The sequence below is a fragment of the Lepus europaeus genome, chromosome Y, assembly GCF_033115175.1.
Source record: "Lepus europaeus isolate LE1 chromosome Y, mLepTim1.pri, whole genome shotgun sequence".
Lineage (NCBI taxonomy): Eukaryota > Metazoa > Chordata > Mammalia > Lagomorpha > Leporidae > Lepus > Lepus europaeus.
The window spans coordinates 30,360,251-30,384,048 of NC_084851.1; the positions used below are offsets into that span (position 1 = coordinate 30,360,251).

General features: G+C 39.0%; 2 pseudogenes; both read right to left on the bottom strand.

The window, feature by feature from the left end:
• The window catches only part of LOC133754209 (nuclear receptor subfamily 2 group C member 2-like), an 860,911-nt pseudogene that overhangs the window by 367,511 nt on the left and 469,602 nt on the right, over positions 1 to 23,798 (bottom strand).
• LOC133753969 (DNA-directed DNA/RNA polymerase mu-like) lies at positions 3,681 to 4,456 on the bottom strand (annotated as a pseudogene).

Genomic DNA, 23,798 nt, shown 5'->3' on the forward strand with positions numbered 1-23,798 from the left:
ATTAGTTAGTTTCCTACCTTGAAGAGAATAGAGAAATGAAAGAACAAGTTGGGCTTAGAATAGAGAAATGAGGGAGCAAGTCCTAGATCGCTTGCTGACAATAGCAATATCACATGAATACTTAGCAAACAGTTTCAACCATTAGATAACAACTTAAGAAAACATTTACCAGAAGGTCCAATGCCTTCTATAAATTGTAAGAATCATGTATTTGAAAACACCTCTTAAATATCTAACATGGTGTAGTTTGTTTAGCCAGTAAACTTAAGCACAACCATCTAAAATGTTTTTAGTTTCTTTCTACCAACAAGCATAAAACACTTGATGCACAGATTCAGGTCACACAAATTAAAATGTATCTTTGATTGATTTTAGCAGTTTAAATTTATGGACAATCTTATCTATAAGCCATTTAAAATAAAACTCTTAATAAAATTTCCCCATGTGGACATACAATATGTACACACATATAACATAGCATAGTAGACCAATATTACAATTTTAATAATAGCTTTTAAAATCTTTAACTCTTTTTGTAGATTGCCAATTGATTTGAATTGGTTTTTGTTTTTAGTAACCTCAGTTAACCATACTTTCTCTCAGTTGGTACTGTTAATACATTATTGGCTTCATCTGTTTTCAGAGCTGTCCCAAAATACTGAATACAATAGAAGTGGCTGGAAAAATCCATAGGAACCTATAGGAGGACAGCTAAACACAGAACCAACAATGCTTTAGTTTTATGAGCAGCAAATCATATATAACTGTGGATGACAAAAGACTTTAAGTCGCCATGTTTAAAATTATAAACTCATCAACCAACAAGAGGCACTTGCTTACTTCACAGTATGTTTGAAAGCACGTGTAGGATTTTACAAGTATTTAACCCTTTAGGCCTCTGGGGCTTTCTCATTAAGATAACTATCATGTCTAGTAACACAAGATCATTAGATTTTTAATTCTCAAACATTTGTATTAATAGCATTTTCCATTATAGAAACTTAAAGTCTGGTACCACATCACATCTTGACAGTCCTTCTAATATAATCCAAATAGACTGATTAGTTGGTGTCTCTATAAGATGAGAGACATGGGTCCTTCGATTTTTTCTGTTGGGCCCAAACTGGAAAAACCAAAGTCCAAGATTTACTGGAAATTTTAGAGACCAGATTGTTTGAAACTTTGATTTTTTGAATGCCTGTCAAGAATGCCAAGAAGGCTCAAAATCCAAAATATCTGGTTGAAATAAGATTCCTTAAAATCATGACATAACATAGACCAAAATGTGATCATTGTTACAAGGTGATTATTCAAATCTTTGAAAATAAGCACATATTGAAATAACCCATAGCTCTTAATAAAAATGCAGCTGTTTTTGAACAATTAGAATTGAACAGACATCAAGAGAACATAATAGATTACTTTAACACATTGCTTTAACAGAGCATCAGAGTTTAATTCTATGTCAAAGAGAAATTGAGCTTCCTGTGATCTTTTGCAGTGAGGTTTCCTTCCTTTACCTTCTTTCATATTGGTGACCATGTTTCTGTGTTTCTGTGTGTAACACATCTTTAAGCATCTTTTGCAGGGCAGGATGAGTGGCAACAAATTCTTTCAGTTTCTGTTTGCTATGAAAAGTCTTAATTTCACCTTCATTCACAAATGAGAGCTTTGCAGGATATAGTATTCTGGGCTGGCAGTTTTTCTCTCTTAGTACCTGGGCTATGTCTCGCCATTCCCTTCTAGCTTGTAGGGTTTCTGATGAGAAGTCTGCTGTGAGTCTAATTGGAGATCCTCTAAGAGTAATCTGACATTTTTCTCTTGCACATTTTAGGATCTTTTCTTTATGTTTCACTGTGGTGAGTTTGATTACAACATGTCGTGGTGAGGATCTCTTTTGGTCATGTATATTAGGGGTTCTATAAGCTTCCTGTACTAAGATGCCTCTGTCCTTCTCCAAACCTGGGAAATGTTCTGCTAGTATCTCACTGAAAATGCCTTCTAATCCTTTCTCCCTCTCCATGCCTTCAGGAACTCCTAGAACCCGAATGTTGGGTTTTTTAATAGTATCCTGTAGATTCCCGACAATATTTTTTAGATTTCTAATTTCTTCTTCTTGTCTTTGGTTTGCCTGTTTCCTTTCCTGTTCTCTGTCTTCTAATTCCGATATTCTCTCTTCTGCTTCGCCCATTCTGTTTTTAAGGCTCTCTAATGTGTTTGTCATTTGATCTATTGAATTCTTCATTTCATTATGATTTCTCATCACTATCAGAGTTTCTTGTTCCACTAGTTGTTTCATTTCATTTTGATTCCTCCTTTATATTTCATTTTCACGAGAGAGATTTTCTATCTTGTCCATTAAGGATTTCTGTAGTTCAATAATTTGTTTTTGAGAACTTCTTAATGTTCTTATCAATTTTTTGAGATCCGCTTCTTGCATTTCTTCAATCTCATCATGTTCATAATCTTGATTTGGGCTGTCTTTTTCATTTGGGGGCATCATAGTGTCTTCCTTGTTCTTGTTAGCTTGGTTTTTGCATTTGTTGTTTGGCATGTTGGAGATATTTGGTTTCTTCACTGTGGTGTTTTTTTCTTGTTACACTATGGCTCTAGATTAAGTGGACTGTCTGCTTTCAGTGGAGCCTTAGAGGCTTGAGATTAGTGTAGACTGAGAGCTGTGTTTGGTTCCTCAGGGCTGAGGGTGTGTCAAAGATGACACTCCCAGGTTAGGTGTGGTAAATCTCTCTTTCTTTCTTTTCCTTTTTTTTATTCAATAGGGAAGTAATTCTGCACAGCTGAACGTAATTGGAGGTAGTTAGCAGGCAAATGATATACCCACAGGAGCCAGAGATCGGAAGCTCTTTCCCAAGGACCACACAGGGAATCTCTGCTGCCCTCAGTGTGGGCTCCAATTCTCCTGCAGTCTCTCACTGGGTTGCCAAGTTAGATGCTAATCTCCTGTTATTTCACCCCTCCCCCCAGAGTCAGGTGTTTCTGCTAGGCTCAGGGCTGGTGCAGACCTGAGATGTCACTCTTTTCTAGACAGTTTCTTTGGGAATTAACAGCTGCAGCAAAACTATGCTTTCATGACTTTAGAAAACGGCCATACATGTTGCCAATTGTGATTTTAGAAACAGAAATCAGTGCATGTTTGTGTTATTTCAATTTTGATTATTTTTATAGGAACAACCAAAGAAAAACTACAGTTTTATGTTATAGATCATGTAAAACATAATAAACATATATATTTAGGAATATAGAATAAATTTTAAAACTCTTCAAGGAAGCTTCAAAACAGTATTTTAAATATGACTTATTTGTATTCAGCCACTTTTTCCAAAAATGTTTGTCTTTTTTTTTGTATTTTGATGATACTCTGATTTATAAATAATTGTTAATATTTCTGACTAGTTTTTGTGATCTGCAATTGTACAGACTGCATTTCTGAGAGAAGATCTGTCTTGTACAGTATCCTATGTAATAAAGGGAATGGATTTTATTTAATTATCATTTTATTGAGCACAACTATTATGACTGCAGTATTGATAATATATTATGGAAGAAAATAAAAGAAAAAACCTGCTAGCATATATATGTATTTTATATATGGAAAGGAAAATTTTTGTTGGGCTTTTATAGTACTTTCTGATTTTAAATCTATTTTCTTTTCTTTTTTTTTTTTAGCTCTCTTGGTACCAGTGGTCAGCTGTCCTCACCCCTACCCCAAAGATCTGGGTGAAGAGCTTCATGGTCTGGAACCTCTCTGAGCTCTCACCCGCTCCACCTCCTCACACACCCTGTGCTCCAGCAGCTCCTGGACCACCCTGGAGGAATATTCTCGGAAGTGGGGCAGCCCCTGCAGCTGGATCAGCGCTGTGACAGGGCAGGGCAGGGCCTGGAGCACTGAGGCTGCTCTGCGGAAAGACAGGAGGCAGCCCTTTCTGCCTTCCAAGCCGGCTGCTTCTGCCAGCGTCTCCAGGGCCTCCAAGAGAGCGGTGTTGTGGTGAGGGAGGGGCATGGGCCGCTGGCAGGCATAGATGAGCACCCGCCCCAGCCTAGGGGGCTCTTCCTCGGGCTCGGCCACCTCCAGACAGTGCCTGGGCTCCACGGGGATGGGCTGCCCTGCGCCCATGCTCTCTGTGAACCAACCAATGTCCAGCAGAGCCAGGCCGGGGCAGCCTGGGGGCACAGCCACTGCCCTGCACTCCCGCCAGCCCTTCGCCTCCTCGGCTGAAGCCTGCTCCATCACCACGTGGGTCACCTCTGAGTTGCAGGCTTCCAGGACCTGGAAACCTTTCGACAGCGCCAGGCGTGTGAGGAAGGTCCAGCGACTGCGACCCATGCGCTGCTCGACCAGATAAATGAAAACATCGAGGAAACCCATGGAGGCCGGCGTGGAGGCGGTGGCCGTACTGCCAGGGTATGCTCCCCGCACTCGGTGCCACTTTGGGAGCATCCAGGCCACGGGAGAAGCCGGGCGGAAGCCAGAAGGAAGCGGGGCAGAAGAAGGGGCGCGCACCTCTATTTGCTTTCTGATCTAGAAAACAAAGTGGATGATCTAATTACTGAATAAAAAAGAAAAGGAATTTTTACCAAAGTCTCAATGAAGAAATGAATAAGCTGGCCAGCGCCAAGGCTCAACAGGCTAATCCTCCGCCTAGCGGTGCCGGCACACCATGTTCTAATCCCAGTTTGGGCGCCAGATTCTATCCTGGTTGTTCCTCTTCCAGGCCAGCTCTCTGCTGTGGCCCAGGAGTGCAGTGGAGAATGGCCCAAGTCCTTAGGTCCTGCACCCCATGGGAGACCAGGAGAAGCACCTGGTTCATGGCTTCGGATCAGTGCGATGTGCCGGCGTGGCGGCCATTGGAGGGTGAACCAACGGCAAAGGAAGACCTTTCTTTCTGTCTCTCTCTCTCACTGACCACTCTGCCTGTAAAAAAGAAAAAGAAAAGAAAAGAAAGAAATGAATAAGCTTAGTATGGTAACAGAGGGTATAAATTATAGTAACATTGTATTGGCTTCTTGGGAGAGAGCGGCAAGATGGTGGAATAGGAAGGGAGCACACTTAGTCCGGGGGAGAGACAGTTTAATAAATGTGGAGATACTGCAGGGTCAAGGAAGAGTAGGGGAAGAAACAGCAGAGGAAACTCTTCCGGAACTAGTGATTCACAGTGGACCTGCGTGGAGAGCGTGGGAGCCCAAGTTTGGGACACCAGTGGCAGAATCAACACACAAGGGCTGGAACACGAGGTGAGCCGAACCTCAATAGCCCGAGACACCAGCGGGCAAGCGGAAAGAGGAGACTAGAGGGAATGAGGCTTGAAACTCTGTGTGGAAAAGTTTACCAGGCTAACTAGAAGAGAGAGAGAGAGGAAAAAAAAGTGACCAACACGGACACGAGTTTCTCTCTGCTCACCTCTCAAAGGCAAGCAAGACAAAGAGCAGGCACCATTTTGGACATACGTCATAAGCAGGGTGACCTCAGGTCTGCACTGCCCCTGAGCCTAGCAGAAACACCTGACTCTGGGGGGAGGGGTGAAATAACAGGAGATTAGCATCTAACTTGGCAACCCAGTGAGAGACTGCAGGAGAATTGGAGCCCACACTGAGGGCAGCAGAGATTCCCTGTGTGGTCCTTGGGAAAGAGCTTCCGATCTCTGGCTCCTGTGGGTATATCATTTGCCTGCTAACTACCTCCAATTACGTTCAGCTGTGCAGAATTACTTCCCTATTGAATAAAAAAAAGGAAAAGAAAGAAAGAGAGATTTACCACACCTAACCTGGGAGTGTCATCTTTGACACACCCTCAGCCCTGAGGAACCAAACACAGCTCTCAGCCCACACTCATCTCAAGCCTCTAAGGCTCCACTGAAAGCAGACAGTCCACTTAATCTAGAGCCATAGTGTAACAAGAAGAAACACCACAGTGAAGAAACTAAATATCTCCAACCTGCCATACAACAAATGCAAAAACCAAGCTAACAAGAACAAGGAAGACACTATGACGCCCCCAAATGAAAAAGACACCCCAATGCAAGATTATGAAGAAGATGAGATTGAAGAAATGCAAGAAGCAGATCTCAAAAAATTGATAAGAACATTAAGAAGTTCTCAAAAACAAATTATTGAACTACAGAAATCCTTAATGGACAAGATAGAAAATCTCTCTCGTGAAAATGAAATATAAAGGAGGAATCAAAATGAAATGAAACAACTAGTGGAACAAGAAACTCTGATAGTGATGAGAAATCATAATGAAATGAAGAATTCAATAGATCAAATGACAAACACATTAGAGAGCCTTAAAAACAGAATGGGCGAAGCAGAAGAGAGAATATCAGACTTAGAAGACAGAGAACAGGAAAGGAAACAGGCAAACCAAAGACAAGAAGAAGAAATTAGAAATCTAAAAAATATTGTCGGGAATCTACAGGATACTATTAAAAAACCCAACATTCGGGTTCTAGGAGTTCCTGAAGGCATGGAGAGGGAGAAAGGATTAGAAGGCATTTTCAGTGAGATACTAGCAGAACATTTCCCAGGTTTGGAGAAGGACAGAGGCATCTTAGTACAGGAAGCTTATAGAACCCCTAATATACATGACCAAAAGAGATCCTCACCACGACATGTTGTAATCAAACTCACCACAGTGAAACATAAAGAAAAGATCCTAAAATGCAAGAGAAAAATGTCAGATTACTCTTAGAGGATCTCCAATTAGACTCACAGCAGACTTCTCATCAGAAACCCTACAAGCTAGAAGGGAATGGCGAGACATAGCCCAGGTACTAAGAGAGAAAAACTGCCAGCCCAGAATACTATATCCTGCAAAGCTCTCATTTGTGAATGAAGGTGAAATTAAGACTTTTCATAGCAAACAGAAACTGAAAGAATTTGTTGCCACTCATCCTGCCCTGCAAAAGATGCTTAAAGATGTGTTACACACAGAAACACAGAAACACGGTCGCCAATATGAAAGGAGATAAAGGATGGAAACCTCACTGCAAAAGATCAAAAGAAGCCCAATTTCTCTTTGACATAGAATTAAACTCTGTTGCTCAGTTAAAGCAATGTGTTAAAGTAATCTATTGTGTTCTCTTGATGTCTGTTAAATTCTAATTGTTCAAAAACAGCTGAATTTTTATTAAGAGTTATGAGTTATTTCAATATGTGCTTATTTTCCAAGATTTGAAGAATCACCTTGTAACAATGATCACATTTTGGTCTATGTTATGCCATGATTTTAAGGAATCTTATTTCAACCAGATATTTTGGATTTTGAGCCTCCTTGGCATTCTGACAGGCATTCAAAAAATCAAAGTTTCAAACAATCTTGTCTCTAAAATTTCCAGTAAATCCTGGACTTTGGTTTTTCCAGTTTGGGCCCAACTGAAAAAATCGAAGGACCCATGTCTCTCATTTTATAGAGACACCAACTAATAAGGCTATTTGGATTATATTAGAAGTACTGTCAAGATGTGATGTGGTACCAGACTTTAAGTTTCTATAATGGAAAATGCTATTAATACAAATGTTTGAGAATTAAAAATCTAATGATCTTGTGTTACTAGACATGATAGTTATCTTAATGAGAAAGCCCCAGAGGCCTAAAGGGTTAAATACTTGTAAAATCCTACACGTGCTTTCAAACATACTGTGAAGTAAGCAAGTGCCTCTTGTTGGTTGATGAGTTTATAATTTTAAACATGGCGACTTAAAGTCTTTTGTCATCCATAGTTATATATGATTTGCTGCTCATAAAACTAAAGCATTGTTGGTTCTGTGTTTAGCTATCCTCCTGTACGTTCCTATGGACTTTTTCCAGCCACTTCTATTGTATTCAGTATTTTGGGATGGTTCTGTAAACAGATGAAGCCAATAATGCATTAACAGTACCAACTGAGAGAAAGTATGGTTAACTGAGGTTACTAAAAAGAAAAAGCAATTCAAATCAATTGGCAATCTACAAAAAGAGTTAAAGATTTTAAAAGCTATTATTAAAATTGCTATATTGGTCTACTATGCTATGTTATATGTGTGTACATATTGTATGTCCACATGGGGAAATTTTATTAAGAGTTTTATTTTAAATGGCTTATAGATAAGATTGTCCATAAATTTAAACTGCTAAAATCAATCAAAGATACATTTTAATTTGTGTGACCTGAATCTGTGCATCAAGTGTTTTATGCTTGTTGGTAGAAAGAAACTAAAAACATTTTAGATGGTTGTGCTTAAGTTTACTGGCTAAACAAACTACACCATGTTAGATATTTAAGAGGTGTTTTCAAATACATGATTCTTACAATTTATAGAAGGCATTGGACCTTCTGGTAAATGTTTTCTTAAGTTGTTATCTAATGGTTGAAACTGTTTGCTAAGTATTCATGTGATATTGCTATTGTCAGCAAGCGATCTAGGACTTGCTCCCTCATTTCTCTATTCTAAGCCCAACTTGTTCTTTCATTTCTCTATTCTCTTCAAGGTAGGAAACTAACTAATTCTATTATGAAGGAATCTGTAGGACACACAATTTAATCTTTAGACCTTATAAAAGAGATGGCTAACATTTTTCTGCAATAGCATAGCCAAAATAAGAACTTAAATAATAATCTCATAGCTAGATTCACTTTGCCATCAGCAAAGTATACAGTAAGTAGAAAAAACCTCCCTTTCAGACCAAAGGGAAAGAAAGTTTTAAAGTGAGAATATAATTTTCCTCATGGGCATTGTCTAGCTTAGAAAAACTACTGCAGAACATGCCTGGGACTATAGACTTGTAGTTCAGGCCACCGAAGATTAGAGATGGGACTTGGGCGCTCCCTTGACTTGCATCCTCTGGTCTGCTTTAACACAAACCAGGAGGAAAAGAAAGCTAGGCATCAGAAGCAATGGGTGGCAGGCCTATTAATGGCTGATCTGTACAGTGATCTGCCCTCAAGAAGACCCAACAGGTCAGTCCACTGCAGTGGCTTTCAAAGTGGTAAGCCTGGGCTTCAGCAGAAGTCAGCTTATGAAGAGCCCTGGCAGCTCTGCCAAGAGTTGGATCACTGGAAATGGACCTGCCCTGGAGTTGAAGGATGCCCAGGTCAGAGCCACAGATCTTATTGGCTTTAAGCTGAAAAGCCCTTCACTCAGCCCTACTTCCAAAGTGACCACTGCAGCTGAGGGTATGGTCAATTAGGGTCAGCAACATTGCAGGCAGAACTGTAAATTTCTTGTTAGAGATGCCACCTGCCTTTACCTGGCCAGCTCTCCTCCCAGGCCAGCCAAGTAATGAAAGTCAACAGAGTGCCTTCCCCTAGGAGGTTCACACCTCCCTTAGGATGTACCCCATGTGAAGAGATAGATAGGTCTGGGCCTCTTAACTTACAAGGCCTGAAGCCCAACAGATTATTATCAAGCCCCTTCTGTCAAGTTCTATTTGCCTCTCAATCAGAAAACTTAATTGTAGCTTAGACAGCACCTATCTTAGCTCCTCTAATAATGACTCTGTCCTTTTTTCTAGCGTACTTGGGCCTCATTCCTTTGTAATCATAACCTCTACTCTACCACCAATGGCTACTCCCAACCTGTGTGTACTGATGGTCCTCTTCCCCACTTAATGCTGTATAATTGTTCAAACCTGGTAAATGCCACTCTTAGGATCATTGGTTACTATCCTCACTCTGTCTTTTATGACCTTGTCTAAATATGATCAGAGTCGGCAAACTTGGAAGGCTTCCATAGCCTTGGCAACTCATGACGAGAGCTTAGGGTGGTTACTGATGCCATTAACTAGAGTGTCAATTTGTTGGGTCAACAACAGGAGCCACTGTGCACTTGCTCCTCATGTGGGATCTCTGTCCTTAATGTGCTGTACATTTTGATTTAATGCTATAAATAGTACTCAAACAGTATGTTTCACTTTGTGTTTCTATGTGGATGCAAACTGTTGAAATCTTTATACTAAATTGATCTTCTGTATGTAAAGAGAATTGAAAATGAATCTTGATGTGAATGCAAGGGCAGAGGGAGCGGGAGAGCGGAGGGTTGCAGGTGGGAGGGAAGTTATGGGGGGGAAGCCATTGTAATCCATAAGCTGTACACTGGAAATTTATATTCATTAAATAAAAGTTTTTTAAAAAAAGAATATATTGGCTTCTCAAATGTGGCAATTTCAGTCCGGAAAATAGTTTGATTCAAAACCTGAAGTACATTGAAGTACATTATAAAGCTGGAAACAGAATGTTTTGGCAGCTCCTCCGTTCTACTCTTTCACATGTCAGAAAAATAAGTTAAGTTTTGATCTGGAATACCATTAAATTTTGAGAAAATTTCTAATATGGGACATCAAGATAAGAAAAATCAGTTAGGGAAAATGTTTAAAAACCCGTCCAGCAAGAGAGGTAGGAGGTAGAAAAGAGACATTTCATTGCAAAATTTGATATTGAAGACCTACAAATTAGATAAATGTAGTTTGAAAATGTTTCCTGTCATCATTTAGAAAACAGCAAGCCTATTGAGAATAAACACAAATGACAGGAAATTTCTTGGAAAACATTAAAGATGAAATGAAGCAGATGAATCACGATTTGTTTAAATATTTTCTCAAGTGCTTTATAGGTCTCCGTGAAGAAATGGAGTTGAAATGTTTTTAGGGCAATTTTGGATGTTGCCATTCTGGGTAAAAAGATATTACATTTTCTTGCCCAAAATATACCTTTTTGAAAGACCAACCTGCTTTGATAATTCATTAGAAATTAATTAGAGTTCTCTCAAAGAATAGAAAATACACTAAGGTTTCATAATGCAATATTTAATCATAATGGTAGAAATAATGTAAGAAGTAACTTCTATTCAGATAAATGACTATCAAAATGTATGCTAGAATATCATTTTATATACTAAAATATGTACACATAAAGAGGTATTCACAAAAATTGCAATTCAAATATGAAATTAATAAATTAGTAATTTTATACATTGTAATATAAATACTTGTATTTTGAGTTATTCTTAAAGATTGATGTTTTATGACTATAAAGGCACACAGTATTTCTGCTTTATTTTTATTGAGACATTATATGAGACACTGACATTTCTTAAGTTTATTTGGGGATGAAGGACCCTTATGGGGGAGAGGGACAAGAAACTAGGCCTGGGCAAATATCAGGGGCTTCTTAAGAGGTTGAATGTTCCCCAGAGTCTAGCGGCCAGGACATTCTCTGGGAAGGAAAAGTCAATCCCCTTCAGAGAACCTCTAGGCACGCCCAGAGCAGAACTGCCCCTCCCCTTCGGAGAGTCTCTAGGCACACACTTATGATATCACTGCGACCGGCCAATCCTGTAACACCTCAGCACTCTCCCTCAGCATTCTCCGGTATGCTAATTGTCCCTCTGAACCAGCCAATCCCGTGCCACCTCTGCATTTTCCACCAGCACTCTCCACCAGCATTCTTCACCAGCATTCTCCCATATGCTAATGGTCCCTCTGAACTGATCAATCCTAAGCATGCACATTAGGAATATGCTAATTCGTTGCCTATATAACCTGTGTGAAACTGCCGCTCAGGGCTCCTCACTACCTGAGGTGGGGGCCTGTTTGCGCAAACGTTCAATAAAAACCTCGTGCTTTTTGCATCAACTGGTCTGGAGTCTGGATCTTTGGGTGTCCTCCCAAGCAAGTGGGCATCTCTGCAACTGAGAGGTCCAACAGGGAGAATATTAAATTCAGCTAAGATTTTCATTAAAAATTTTAATATTTTTTTAAAAAATGAAGTCACATTTAATAACCACATCAGACCTGCATATGAGCTTAATAAATGAATAATTACAAAGTAACAAAGAAGAGCATAGTTTGTTTCTCATTATAATTCCCAGTATTTTCCCCCTGTCATAACTATAATTCACTTCTTCAGTCCCCTCTGCTCACTCTGCTGTGGCATAACACGACTCTGTTTTCATGAGACTGAGCTGGCTCATTCTCATTTCTAGCATAGCTCTTCCTGTCATCTATGTCATCCCACTACAACATGGAAACCAGCATGAGAGGGATGGTGGCCTAAACTAATATCTAAAGACAGATCAGAACCCATGGCCTCCTGAGCCCACAACCTCTGTAAGTACTGCTGAGCATGAGAATATCTTATTGTTAAAACTGTCTCTGACCAAGTTAGCTGAATGGTGACTTTCACTTGAAATATGGATGCCTGGACACCAGAGTTCTAAGTTATATTACGTTCTATCACTAAGGAAATGATGTCACCTTACTCTCTTACTTAAATCATCTCCTCTAATAGGAAAACTCCAAATCGTCCTCCTTTGATTTCCCAGGCACATTAGCAGGGAGGTGGATTGGAAATGGAGCAGCTAGGACTTGAATTGGTGCCCTTAAGGGATGCTGGCACTGCAGATCAGGGCTTTAACCCACTGTGCAACAGCGCTGGCCCCTAGTGGTTACTTTTGACTTTTCTATTTTTCATGTTTCCATCAAAATGGTTATGTTACTTTACACAAAAGTAAAATATTAAAAAAATAACATTCTAGCACTATCTATATTATAGATAAGCATGCAGCTAAAATTTCTTTTTTAATTATGTATAAAATGCAAAGCCTAAACCACATCCACATGAATATTTCATTCCATTTAATTGAAAATTTTAAACTATAGTCTGAATACCTCTGTTCTTTCTCATGCTAATAGTCCCTACTTAATAATTGACTCATATAGACTTATTTCATTTACTCTACAGTTGGATTTATTTTAATTGCAGTATTGTGAGGATGTAGCAAGTTAATATGCAGGTAGCAAGTAGGCAATCACTTTGGAAATCTTCAAAGTGTACTCTGATAAAATGAAAGCCCATTAACCATATGAACAAAATATTATTGGCTAAGAATCTGGTCTTCAATATCAGATATACCTATATTCAAATTCCAGTTTTCTTAATAACATCTTGAGTGCTTCCAAGCAATATAATGACACTTTGTAATCTTTATCATCTTCAGCAGAAATTAGGATAATGGAAACATATAGTGTTAGTGAAAATTCAATGAGATAAGTAATATTTGCCAGTCACAGTGCCTGAAACAAATTCATAACTCATTCATTGAAGATTTTCAGGTGTAATCCATTTGAGATTACTTCTGAAGTTAATACAGCAGAATGGGAGGTCCAAGATGGCTAAATAGAGATAAGATGTGCTGATTTTGACCACAGGAAGATAACAGGAAGAAGGTGAAATAACTGCATTTCCAGGACAGAGTTTAAGAGGAGTTTGCAGTGGAAATCCTATGGAAAGTAGGAAGACTCTGTGGAGCAGGGACAGTACAAATACATAGCAGTGGGTGGGGATACAATGTGGGACTCCCACAGCTGGATCTGGAGGGGACACCATCTTCTTGGAGCTAGGTAAGCTCTATCTGTGACATCCTGTGTCACCTTTGATATTACCTGAGGGAGAACCATGTGGACAGCTTTGACTTTGAGTCAAGCCTGGTAGGACAGTAAGGGACAGTTTTCCCACCTTACCCTGTGACAGAAGAGCACACTGATTTCTCTCTATTCCCCCACAAAGGTGCCTGGTGACTAGCAGGAAGAAAGTGCCATCTTAATAAGGCAAGTAAAGGCTTCTGAAGCTCACATGTGCATGACTATGGCTATTTATCTATTTATTTATTTTTGTTTAAGGAATACAACTTCATGAATTTAATATATAAGGATTTGGGAATATGATGCTTCTTCTCCACCTCCCTCCCTCCCATCCAAACTCCTGCCTTTCTTCATACTCCCTCTTTTTTACCCATAATTATATATATTTATAATTATATATATAATTATAATTATAAATATATATATATATTTAACATTTATTTAATGAATATAAATTTCCAAAGTACAGCTATGGACTACAATGCCCCCCCATAACTTCCCTCCCACCCACAACCCTCTCCTTTCCCACTCCCTCTCCCCTTTCATTCACATCAAGATTCATTTTCAATTCTCTTTATATAAAGAAGATCAGTTTAGCATATATTAAGTAAAGATTTCAACAGTTTGCACCCACATAGAAACACAAAGTGAAAAATACTGTTTGAGTACTAGTTATAGCATTAAATCACAATGTACAGCACATTAGGGCAGAGATCCTACATGAGGAGTAAGTGCACAGTGACTCCTGTTGTTGACTTAACAAATTGACACCCTTGTTTATGGCATCAGAAATCCCCCTAGGCTCTGATCACAAGTTGCCAAGGCTATGGAAGCCTCTTGAGTTCACAAACTCTGATGATATTTAGACAAGGTCATAGTCAAAGTGGAAGTTCTCTCCTCCCTTCAGCGAAAGGTACCTCCTTCTTTGATGACCTGTTCTTCCCACTGGGATCTCACTCATAGAGATCTTTCATTTAGGTCATTTTTTTTTGCCAGAGTGTCTTGGCTTTCCATGCCTGAAATACTCTCATGGGCTTTTCAGCTGGATCCGCATGCCTTAAGGGCTGATTCTGAGGCCAGAGTGCTGTTTAGGACATCTGCTATTCTATGAGCCTGCTGTGTATCTCGCTTCCCATGTTGGATAGTTCTCTCCCTTTTTTATTCTATCCATTAGTATTTGCAGCTACTAGTCTTGTTTATGTGATCCCTTTGTCCTATCAATAGTCCTATCATTATGATCAATTGTGAACAGAAATTGATCACTTGGACTAGTGAGATGGCATTGGTACATGCCACCTTGATGGGATTGAATTGGAATCCCCTGGTATGTTTCTAATTCTACCATTTGTGGCAAGTCCGATTGAGCATGTCCCAAATTGCACATCTCTTCCCTCTCTTATTCCCACTCTTATATTTAACAGCAATCACTTTTCAGTTAAGTTTTAACACTTAATAATAACTGTGTATTGATTACAGTATTCAACCAAAAGTATTAAGTAGAACAAACAAAAAAAAATACTAAGAGAGGATAACATATTAAGTTGTTCATCAACAATCAGGGCAAGGGCTGATCAAGTCACCATTTCTCATAGTGTTCATTTCACTTTAACTGGTTTCCTTTTCGGTGCTCGGTTAGTTGTTACTGATCAGGGAGAACAAATGATATTTGTCCCTTTGGGACGGGCTTATGTTTTCCAAATTCCTAACAGGGATCCATTGTTGCCGTTGAGTTCTCTACAATGTTGCAGTGGGTTCGTTTCTGAGAAGAGCAGCGTGGTGGGGGCAAGAGGCGCGGAGTCAACACACAGACCCCGGGAGTCCGGTGAGAGCAGGCTTGAGGCGAGCAGCCTGCAGACTCGTTTATTACAGTTGATACAACACTTATATAGCCAAGACCAGCCAATCTGGTCAAGGGGCGGTCTATACCCCAACCAATCACAGCCTGTTGCCAGGCAGTTTCCAGAGCCATCCAATCACAGCCTGTCGCCAGGCAGTTTCAAAGCCATTCCTGACTAACTGACGCTCACTTGCCAGTGGCCACCTTGGCATGGCCTTCTCATTCCACTACAATCCATAATTATTTTTAATTATTTATTTATTTATTTGAAAGTTAGAGTTATACAGAGAGAGAAGCAAAGGCAGAGAGATAGAGAGAGGTCTTCATCCTCAGGTTCACTCTCCAATTGACCACAACAACCTGAGCTGCATCAGTCATTTCACACTTAGCCCCTGGAAACCTGCAATATATTCTGGGCTTATGATTGACATTCTTAGATTCCACAAATAAGTGGCATTTATTTTTTCTGTATTATGTTAAACAGCATAAGGTCCACATTCATACTTTGGGATTCATATTGTGACAAAACATCAGAATTTCTTTTTTAAGGTTGAATTTGATTCCACCTTGTGTATGTGTCTTATTCTCTCTTTTCATCTGTTACACATGATATGGTTATTTCTATATCTTGTACTTGTGAATCATGCTTACATGAACATGCATGTGCAGGTATATCCTAAAGATAGTGATTTTATTTCTTTTCTATACACATCCATTAGTGGGACAGCTTTGTCCTTCATTCCATTTTTAAAGGCACCTACATTGTGTTTTCCATAGTGGATGTATCAATTTACGTTCCTACAATTCATGTGTTCCCTTTTCTCTTGTTCAAGATTTATCTTTTTTTTACTTTTTGATAATATCCATTTTTACATATGTGAGGTGATAACCACTGTAGTCTTGATGAGCAATGCTGAGCGCCACCTTTTTCAAAGATGTATCTGTTTATTTGAAAACCAGAGTTATACAGAGAGAGAAGGAGAGGCAGAGAGGGGGAGAGAGAGAGAGAGAGAGAGAGGGAGGAAAGAGAGAGAGAGAGAGAGGAGAGAGAGAGAGAGATACTTTCCATTTTTCCATCTGCTGGTTCACTCTCCAGATGGCCACAACAGCCAGAGCTGCACTGATCTGAAGCAAGGAACAAGGAGCTTTTTCCAGGTCTCCCACATGGGTGCAGGATACCAAGAACTTGGGCCACCCTTTACTGCTCTCCAAAGCCATAGTTGACAGCTGGGTTGGAAAGTAGAGCAGCTAAGATTTGAACCAGCACCCATATGAAATGCTGGCACAAAAGTTGCAACTTTACTTGCTACAACAGATCACTGATCCTTCCATTCTTATTTTTTACAGAAATCAATTTTCAATTAATATTTATACTCATAAGATTCAACATACACCAAGTGGAGTGTTCACTGACTAGTATGAAGAAAGAAAGGAGTAAAGAACAAAAACAAACAAGAAAAGCAGTATTCCCCAATAATCAAGGCATGGGCTGTTCAACATCTCATGCCTCAAAGTGTCAATTTCACTCCTATAGATTACATTTTAAGTACTCTATTAGTTACCATAGATCAGAAAGACCATATGGTATTTGTCCTTTTGTGACTGGCTTATTTCATTAATATAATGGTTTCCAGTTGAATCCATTGTTGCAACTGACAATATTTTATTTTTTTAACACTGTGTAGTATATGTGTATATACTACACATGTATATCTGTCATTATTTCTTTATTAATCCTTGAGGTGATGGAAATCTGAATTGATTCCATATCTTAGCTATTTTACATTTAGCAGAAGTGGACATAAGTGTACAGATAATTATTTCATATGATGATTTCATTTCCTTTGGATAAATTCCCAGGAGTGGGTTGGCCAGGTGATGTGGTAGGTCTATATTCAGCTTTCTGAGCTATCTCCATACTGTTTTCCAAAGTTGCTGTACAAGTTTGTATTCCCATCAACAATGGATTAAAGAACTCTTCTCCCCCCATTCTTGCCAGCATTTGTTGTTCCTTAATTTCTATATGATAATCATTCTTTTTTATTTTTATTTTTATTTATTTTACAGGTAGAGTTATAGACAGAGACAGAGACAGAGATAAAGATCTTCCTGCCATTGGTTCACTCACCAAATGGCTACTATGCCCAGGAGCCAGGTGCTCCCTCATGGTCTCCCATGTGGGTGCAGGGCCCAAGCACTTGAGCCATCCTCCACTACCTTCCTGGGTACAGCAGAGAGCTGGACTGGAAGAGGAGCTAGTGGGACTAGAACCCAGTGCCCATATGGGATGCTGGCACCGCAGGCAGATGATTAGCCAAGTGAGCCACAGTACCGGCCCCTAAATGATAGTCATTCTAACAAGAGTGAGGTGAAACTACACTTGGTTTTGATTTGCATTTCCCCGATGGCTAGCAATCCTGAACATTTTTTCATGTGTCTATCTGCCATTTGAATTTCCTCTCTTTAAACTCAAAAATTCTTTAGTTCCTTTACCCATTTCTTAATTGGATTGTTTGTTTCCTTGTTGAGTTTCTTGAGCTCTTTATAGATTCTGGAAGTTAACCCTTCATCAGTTGTTTTGTTTGCAAATATTTCCTCCCATGCTGTTGGTCACCTCTTCCCTTTGTTGAGGGTTTCATTTGCAGTGCAGAAACTTCTCAGTTTGATGTAACCCAATTGTTAATCTTGGCTTTGATTGTCTGTGTTTCTGGGGGGGCTTTTCTAAGAAGCCTTTCCCTATGCCAACACCTTGTGGCATTACCCAATATTCCCTAGTATTTTGATGGTATCACTTTGTAGATTTAGGTCTCTGATACATTTTGAGTGGATTTTTGTGTAAGGTGTGAGGCAGTGGACTGGTTTCATACTTCTGCATATGGGAATCCAGTTTTCCCGGCACCATTATTTGAAGAGACTGTCTTGGATCCGGGAGTTGTTTTTTGATTCTTTGTCAAGGATAAATTGGTTGTAGATATGTGGATTTAGTTCTGGGGTTTCTGCTCTGCTCTGTTGTTCTACATGTCTGTGCCATTACCAGGCTGTTTTGATTATACCTGCACTGTAGTATGTCTTGAGGTCTGGTGTTGTGATATATTCCACTTCATATTTTGTTGTATAAAATTGATTTAGCTATTTGGGGTCTCTTGTATTACTATATCAATTTATCATCATTTTTTCTAGATCTGAGAGGAATGTTATTGGAAATTTTGTTGGGATCACATTGAATCTATAAATTTCTTTCAGTAGTTTGGACATCTTGAAGATGTTGATGCTTCCAATCTATGAACATGGAAGATGTTTCCACTTTTTATGTCTTCTTCTATTTCTTTTTTTTTTTTTTTTAGTTTTGTAATTTTTATCACAGAGGTCATTGGGATCCTTGGTTAAATTTATTCCAAGGTACTTGATTGCTTTTTTAGCTATCATGAATGGGACTGATCTTAGAAGTTCTTTCTCGGCCGGCGCCGTGGCTCAACAGGCTAATCCTCCGCCTTGCGGTGCTGGCACACCTGGTTCTAGTCCCGGTCGGGGCACCGATCCTGTCCCAGTTGCCCCTCTTCCAGGCCAGCTCTCTGCTGTGGCCAGGGAGTGCAGTGGAGGATGGCCCAAGTGTTTGGGCCCTGCACCCCATGGGAGACCAGGAGAAGCACCTGGCTCCTGCCATTGGAACAGCGCGGTGCGCCGGCCACAGCGCGCTACCGCGGCGGCCATTGGAGGGTGAACCAACGGCAAAGGAAGACCTTTCTCTCTGTCTCTCTCTCTCTCTCACTGTCCACTCTGCCTGTCAAAAAAAAAAAAAGAAGTTCTTTCTCATCTATGGCATTGTCTGTGTATACAAAGGCTCTTCATTTTTTTGTCCGTTTATTTTATATCCTGCTACATTACCAAAATTGCTTATTCATGGGTCTTTTGGGTTCATTATATATAATATTATAATATATATTATATATAATATATATATATAATATTATATATATATATATATATATATATATATTCATGCCATCAGCAAATAGGGATAGTTTGAATTCTTCCTTCCCGATTTGTATCCCTTTGATTTATTTTACCTCCCTGATGGCTCTGGTTAAAACTTTCAGGACTATATTAAATAGAAATGATGAGAATGGGCATCTTTGGTTCTGAATGTTAATGGGAATGCTTCCAATTATTTCCCATTCAGTAAAAGTAGGCTGTTGGTTTGTCTTAGATTGCTTAGATTATATTGAAGAATGCTCATTTTATACCCAATATGCTTAAAGTTTCATCACAAAAGGGTGTTAGATGTTGTCACATGCTTTCTATGCATCTACTGAGATAATCATATGGTTTTTGGTCCTCTGCTTGTTAACGTGGTTAATCATGTTTATTGATTTTCAGATGTTAATCATCTCTGCATAGAGTAAATCCCACTTGGTCTGGGTGAAGGATATTTCTGATGTGTTGTTGGATTTGATCAGGTAGTATTTTGCTGAGTATTTTTCTGTCTACATTCATCAAGGATATTAGTCTATAGTTCTCTTTCTCTGTCTTATCTTTTTCTGGCTTAGGAATTAAGTTGATACAGGCTTTATAGAAGGATTTTGGGAGGATTACCTCCCTTTCAATTGCTTTCAATAGCTTGATAAGAATGGGAGTTGGTTCTCCTTTAAATGTTTGGTAGAATTCTGCCTTGAAGCTTTCAGGACCTGGGCTTCTCTTTGTTGGAATGGCCTTTATTACTGATTTGATCTCTGTTTTGATAAATAGTCTGTTTAGATGATTTATGTCTTCATGGCTCAATTTTGGTAGGTTGTATGTGCCAGGAATATATCCATTTCTCCTAGGTTTCATATTCTATTAGCATACAGCTCTTTGTAGTATTTCCTGATGCATCTTTTTATTTGTATTGTTATTTATTTTTTCATCTCTGTTTTTATTGATTTGCATCTTCTTCATTTTTATTTTTTGTTAGCCGTGCCAATGATGTGTCAACTTTATTTTTTTTTAAAAAAAGCTCTTCATTTCATTTATATTTTGTATGGTATTTTGGTTTCAATTATATTTCTTCCTTAATTTTAATTATTTCCTTCCTCCTTCTAATTTGAGGTTTGACTTGTTGTTTTTCTTTTTTCTAGGTCCTTGATGCATTGACACCTCATCTATTTTGTTACTTTCCCATTTCTTGATGTAGGCACTTATCACTATAAAGTCCCCTCTCAATACTATTTCTGTTGTATTTCATACATTTTGATATGAGGTATTGTCATCTTGAATAATTGTAGAAATTTTTAAAATTTCTCTTTTTATTTCTTTTATAACCCACTGTCATTTAGGAGCATTTTAATCATTTTTCATGTGTTTGCATATGTTCTTGACATTCTTGAGTTTTTTTTCAAGATCAATCCATTGTGATCAGTGAAGGTTCATGGTATGATTTTGATTTATTTGAATTTGCTGAGACTTGTTTTATGGCCTAGTATATGGTCTATCCTAAAGAAAGTTCTGTGCACTGCGGAGAAGACTGTATATTCTGCAACTCTAGGGTGAAAAGCTCTATAGTTATCAGTTAGGTTCATTTGATCTATGATGTCAATTAGCTCTGTTGTTTCTTTGTTAATTTTTGTTCTAGTTGATCTACCTGTTGATGAAAGTAGGATGCTGAAGTGCGTGCCTGTTACTGTTGTATTGCAGTCTATATTTTCCTTTAAATCCATTAGTAGATTTTTTTTTAAATAGCCAGGCACCCTGTAATTGGGTGAATATACATTAATTATAATCACATTGTCCTGTTGTATTGATGTCTTAATCATTGCATAGTATACTTCTTTGTCTCTTTTAATAGTTTTTGTGTAAAAGTCTATTTTGTCTGATATTAGGATGGCTTCACCTGCCTTTTTTTCTGTTCACATGGAATATCTTTTTTCCATCTATTCAATTTCAGTCTATGTGTATCTTTCTGAGTTGTGTTTCTTTTAAGCAGCAAATAGATGCGTCTTGTTTTTAATCTATTTAGCCAATCAGTATCTTTTTTTTTTTTGGATAGGCAGAGTGGACAAAGAGAGAGAGAGAGAGAGAGAGAGAGAGAGAGAGAGAGAGACAGACAGACAGACAGACAGACAGAGAGAAAGGTCTTCCTTTACCGTTGGTTCACCCTCCAATGGCTGCTGCTGCCAGCGTGCTACAGCCAGTGCACCGTGCTGATCCAAAGGCAGGAGCCAGGTGCTTCTCCCGGTCTCCCATGTGGGTACAGGGCCCAAGGACTTGGGCCATCCTTCACTGCACTCCTGTGCCACAGCAGAGAGCTGGGTCAGTCAGTATCTTTTAACTGAAGAGTTGAGATAATTTACATTCAAGGTAACTATTTTTTAAAAGATTCATTTTATTTATTTGGAAGACAGAGTTACAGAGAGAGATAGATAAATAGAAAAAGACAGAGAGAGGTCTTCCATCTGCTGATTCACCCACAGTTGACTGCAACAGCCAGAGATGAGGTTATCTGAAGCCAGGAGCCAGGAGTTTCTTCCAGGTCTCCCATGCAGGTGCAAGGGCCCAAGGACTTGGGCCAGCTACTGCTTTCCCAGGCTATCGCAGAGATCTGAATCAGAAGTAGAGAAGCTGGGGCATGAATTGGCTCCTATATGGGATGCTGGTGCTGCAGGCTGGAGCTTTAACCTGCTGTACCACACCACTGGCCTCTCAAGGTAACTATTAATAAGTAACAACTTTACCGTGCCATTTTTTATCAATGTTGCTATCAATCACTTTGGGTTTCTTTTGTACTTTTAGTGGTGGATTATCTGTCTTCACATTCTGTCATGATGGTGGGTTTGATTCTGTATTTCTGTGTGTGGCAAATCCTTTAGCATCTTTTTAAAAGCTGGATGTGTGCTGACAAATTCTTTTAATTTCCATTTATTATGGAAAGTCTTTATTTCATTGTCATTCATAAATGGATGCTTTGCAAGGTACAATGTTCCTGGTTGACAGTTTTTTCCCTTAAGACTTGGATTATGTTTCATCATTCTTTTCTAGCCTACAGGGTTCTGATTAGAAGTTTGTGTGAGTCTAATTGGAAATCCTCTGAAAATAATCTGGCATTTCTCTAGTACACATTTTAGCATTTTAGGATATTTTGTTTATGCTTTATTGTGGAGAGTTTGACAATAATGTGTCAAGGTGAAAATTTTTCTGTACTTGTCTGTCAGGAGTTCTGTATGCTTCCTGTTCTTCAATGTCCCTTTCTCCAAATTAGGGGAGTTTTCTGTAATTATTTCACTAAGTAGGCCTTCTACTCCATTCTCTCTTTCCACACTTTCAGGAACCCTAATACTTATATATTTGATTGTTTGATAGTATCCCATAAATATGCATCATGGTTTTTTAAGTTTTCTAATTTCTTTATTTTTTTTTAGATCTGACTGAATGATTTCCAAACATTTGTCTTCTAGCTCAGATATTCTTTATTTTTCCTCTCCAAGTCTGTTGTGAAGGGTTTCTGCTGTATTTTTATTTATCTATTGAATTCATTTCTAATATTTCATTTTGATTTCTTTTTAAAATCTCAATTTCATGGGATTTTTTTTCTTTTATGTCACATATCATTTTCTTTAGTTCATGGATTTGCTTTTGGTTGCTTTTTAGTAATCTTATGATTAAGTTTTTTAATTTCATTTCCATCACATCATCAATATCTTCATCTTCAGATTCTAATATTTAAATATTATTGTGTTCCTTTAAGTGGTCATGGTGTCTCCTTATTCTTTTTTTTTAATTTCTGCATTTATTTCTAGGCTCTAGTGGAGTTAAATGTTGTTTTTTTTTTCCTCCAATGGCTTTTATCTTTGGGCTATGCCTATGTGGCTTAGTGGATTGTCTGTACTTTCAGTGAATACCAAGAGCTGTGTGGTGAGTGTGGCTAGGGAGGGGTGAGTAGCCAGGGTAACAACCAAGTTGGACTCGGTAGTTCTCCTCTTATTAAAAGAAGTGGGAGGAGAGTGGTCACATTTGTTGGTGTGATCACCCTCACACCTCCTCTCATCCAAGCTGAGCAATGCCCAGGTGTTAGTCCCCAGTGTCTTCAGCACTCATCTGTGCTGCTGTATGAGCCACACAGATGATATGCATAGTCCTCTCTGTGAGACAATTGTTGCAACAGTTAGCTGGCCTGGCAACCAAGGAGTTCTGGGCTGTGGCTTTATATCCAGAGCTTGCCCAGAACTATGGCTAAACCTTGTCCCCTCTCATCCAGTCACAGTGTTTTCACAGCCTCAGCACCCAGTACTCCCATGATCAAGGATTCCAAGTGGGTCCACTCTGCTCTGCCAGCTTGTCCTGTCCACGGAGTAACTGAGGAGTTCCTGGAGCCACTGCCTGTGTGTCCTACCCTTGCAGATGCAGCCTCTAAGCTATACTGTCAGTGGTGAACATGAATTTTTCCCTCTGGTAAAATCCCTGGATCATATGCATGTACAATATCTGCTGGCCACAGACACACTATGTCATTTTTTTTTCTGGGTATGTAGAAGAGTCCCCACAGATAGCATTTCTTTTTGGTTGGGTTCAATTCTC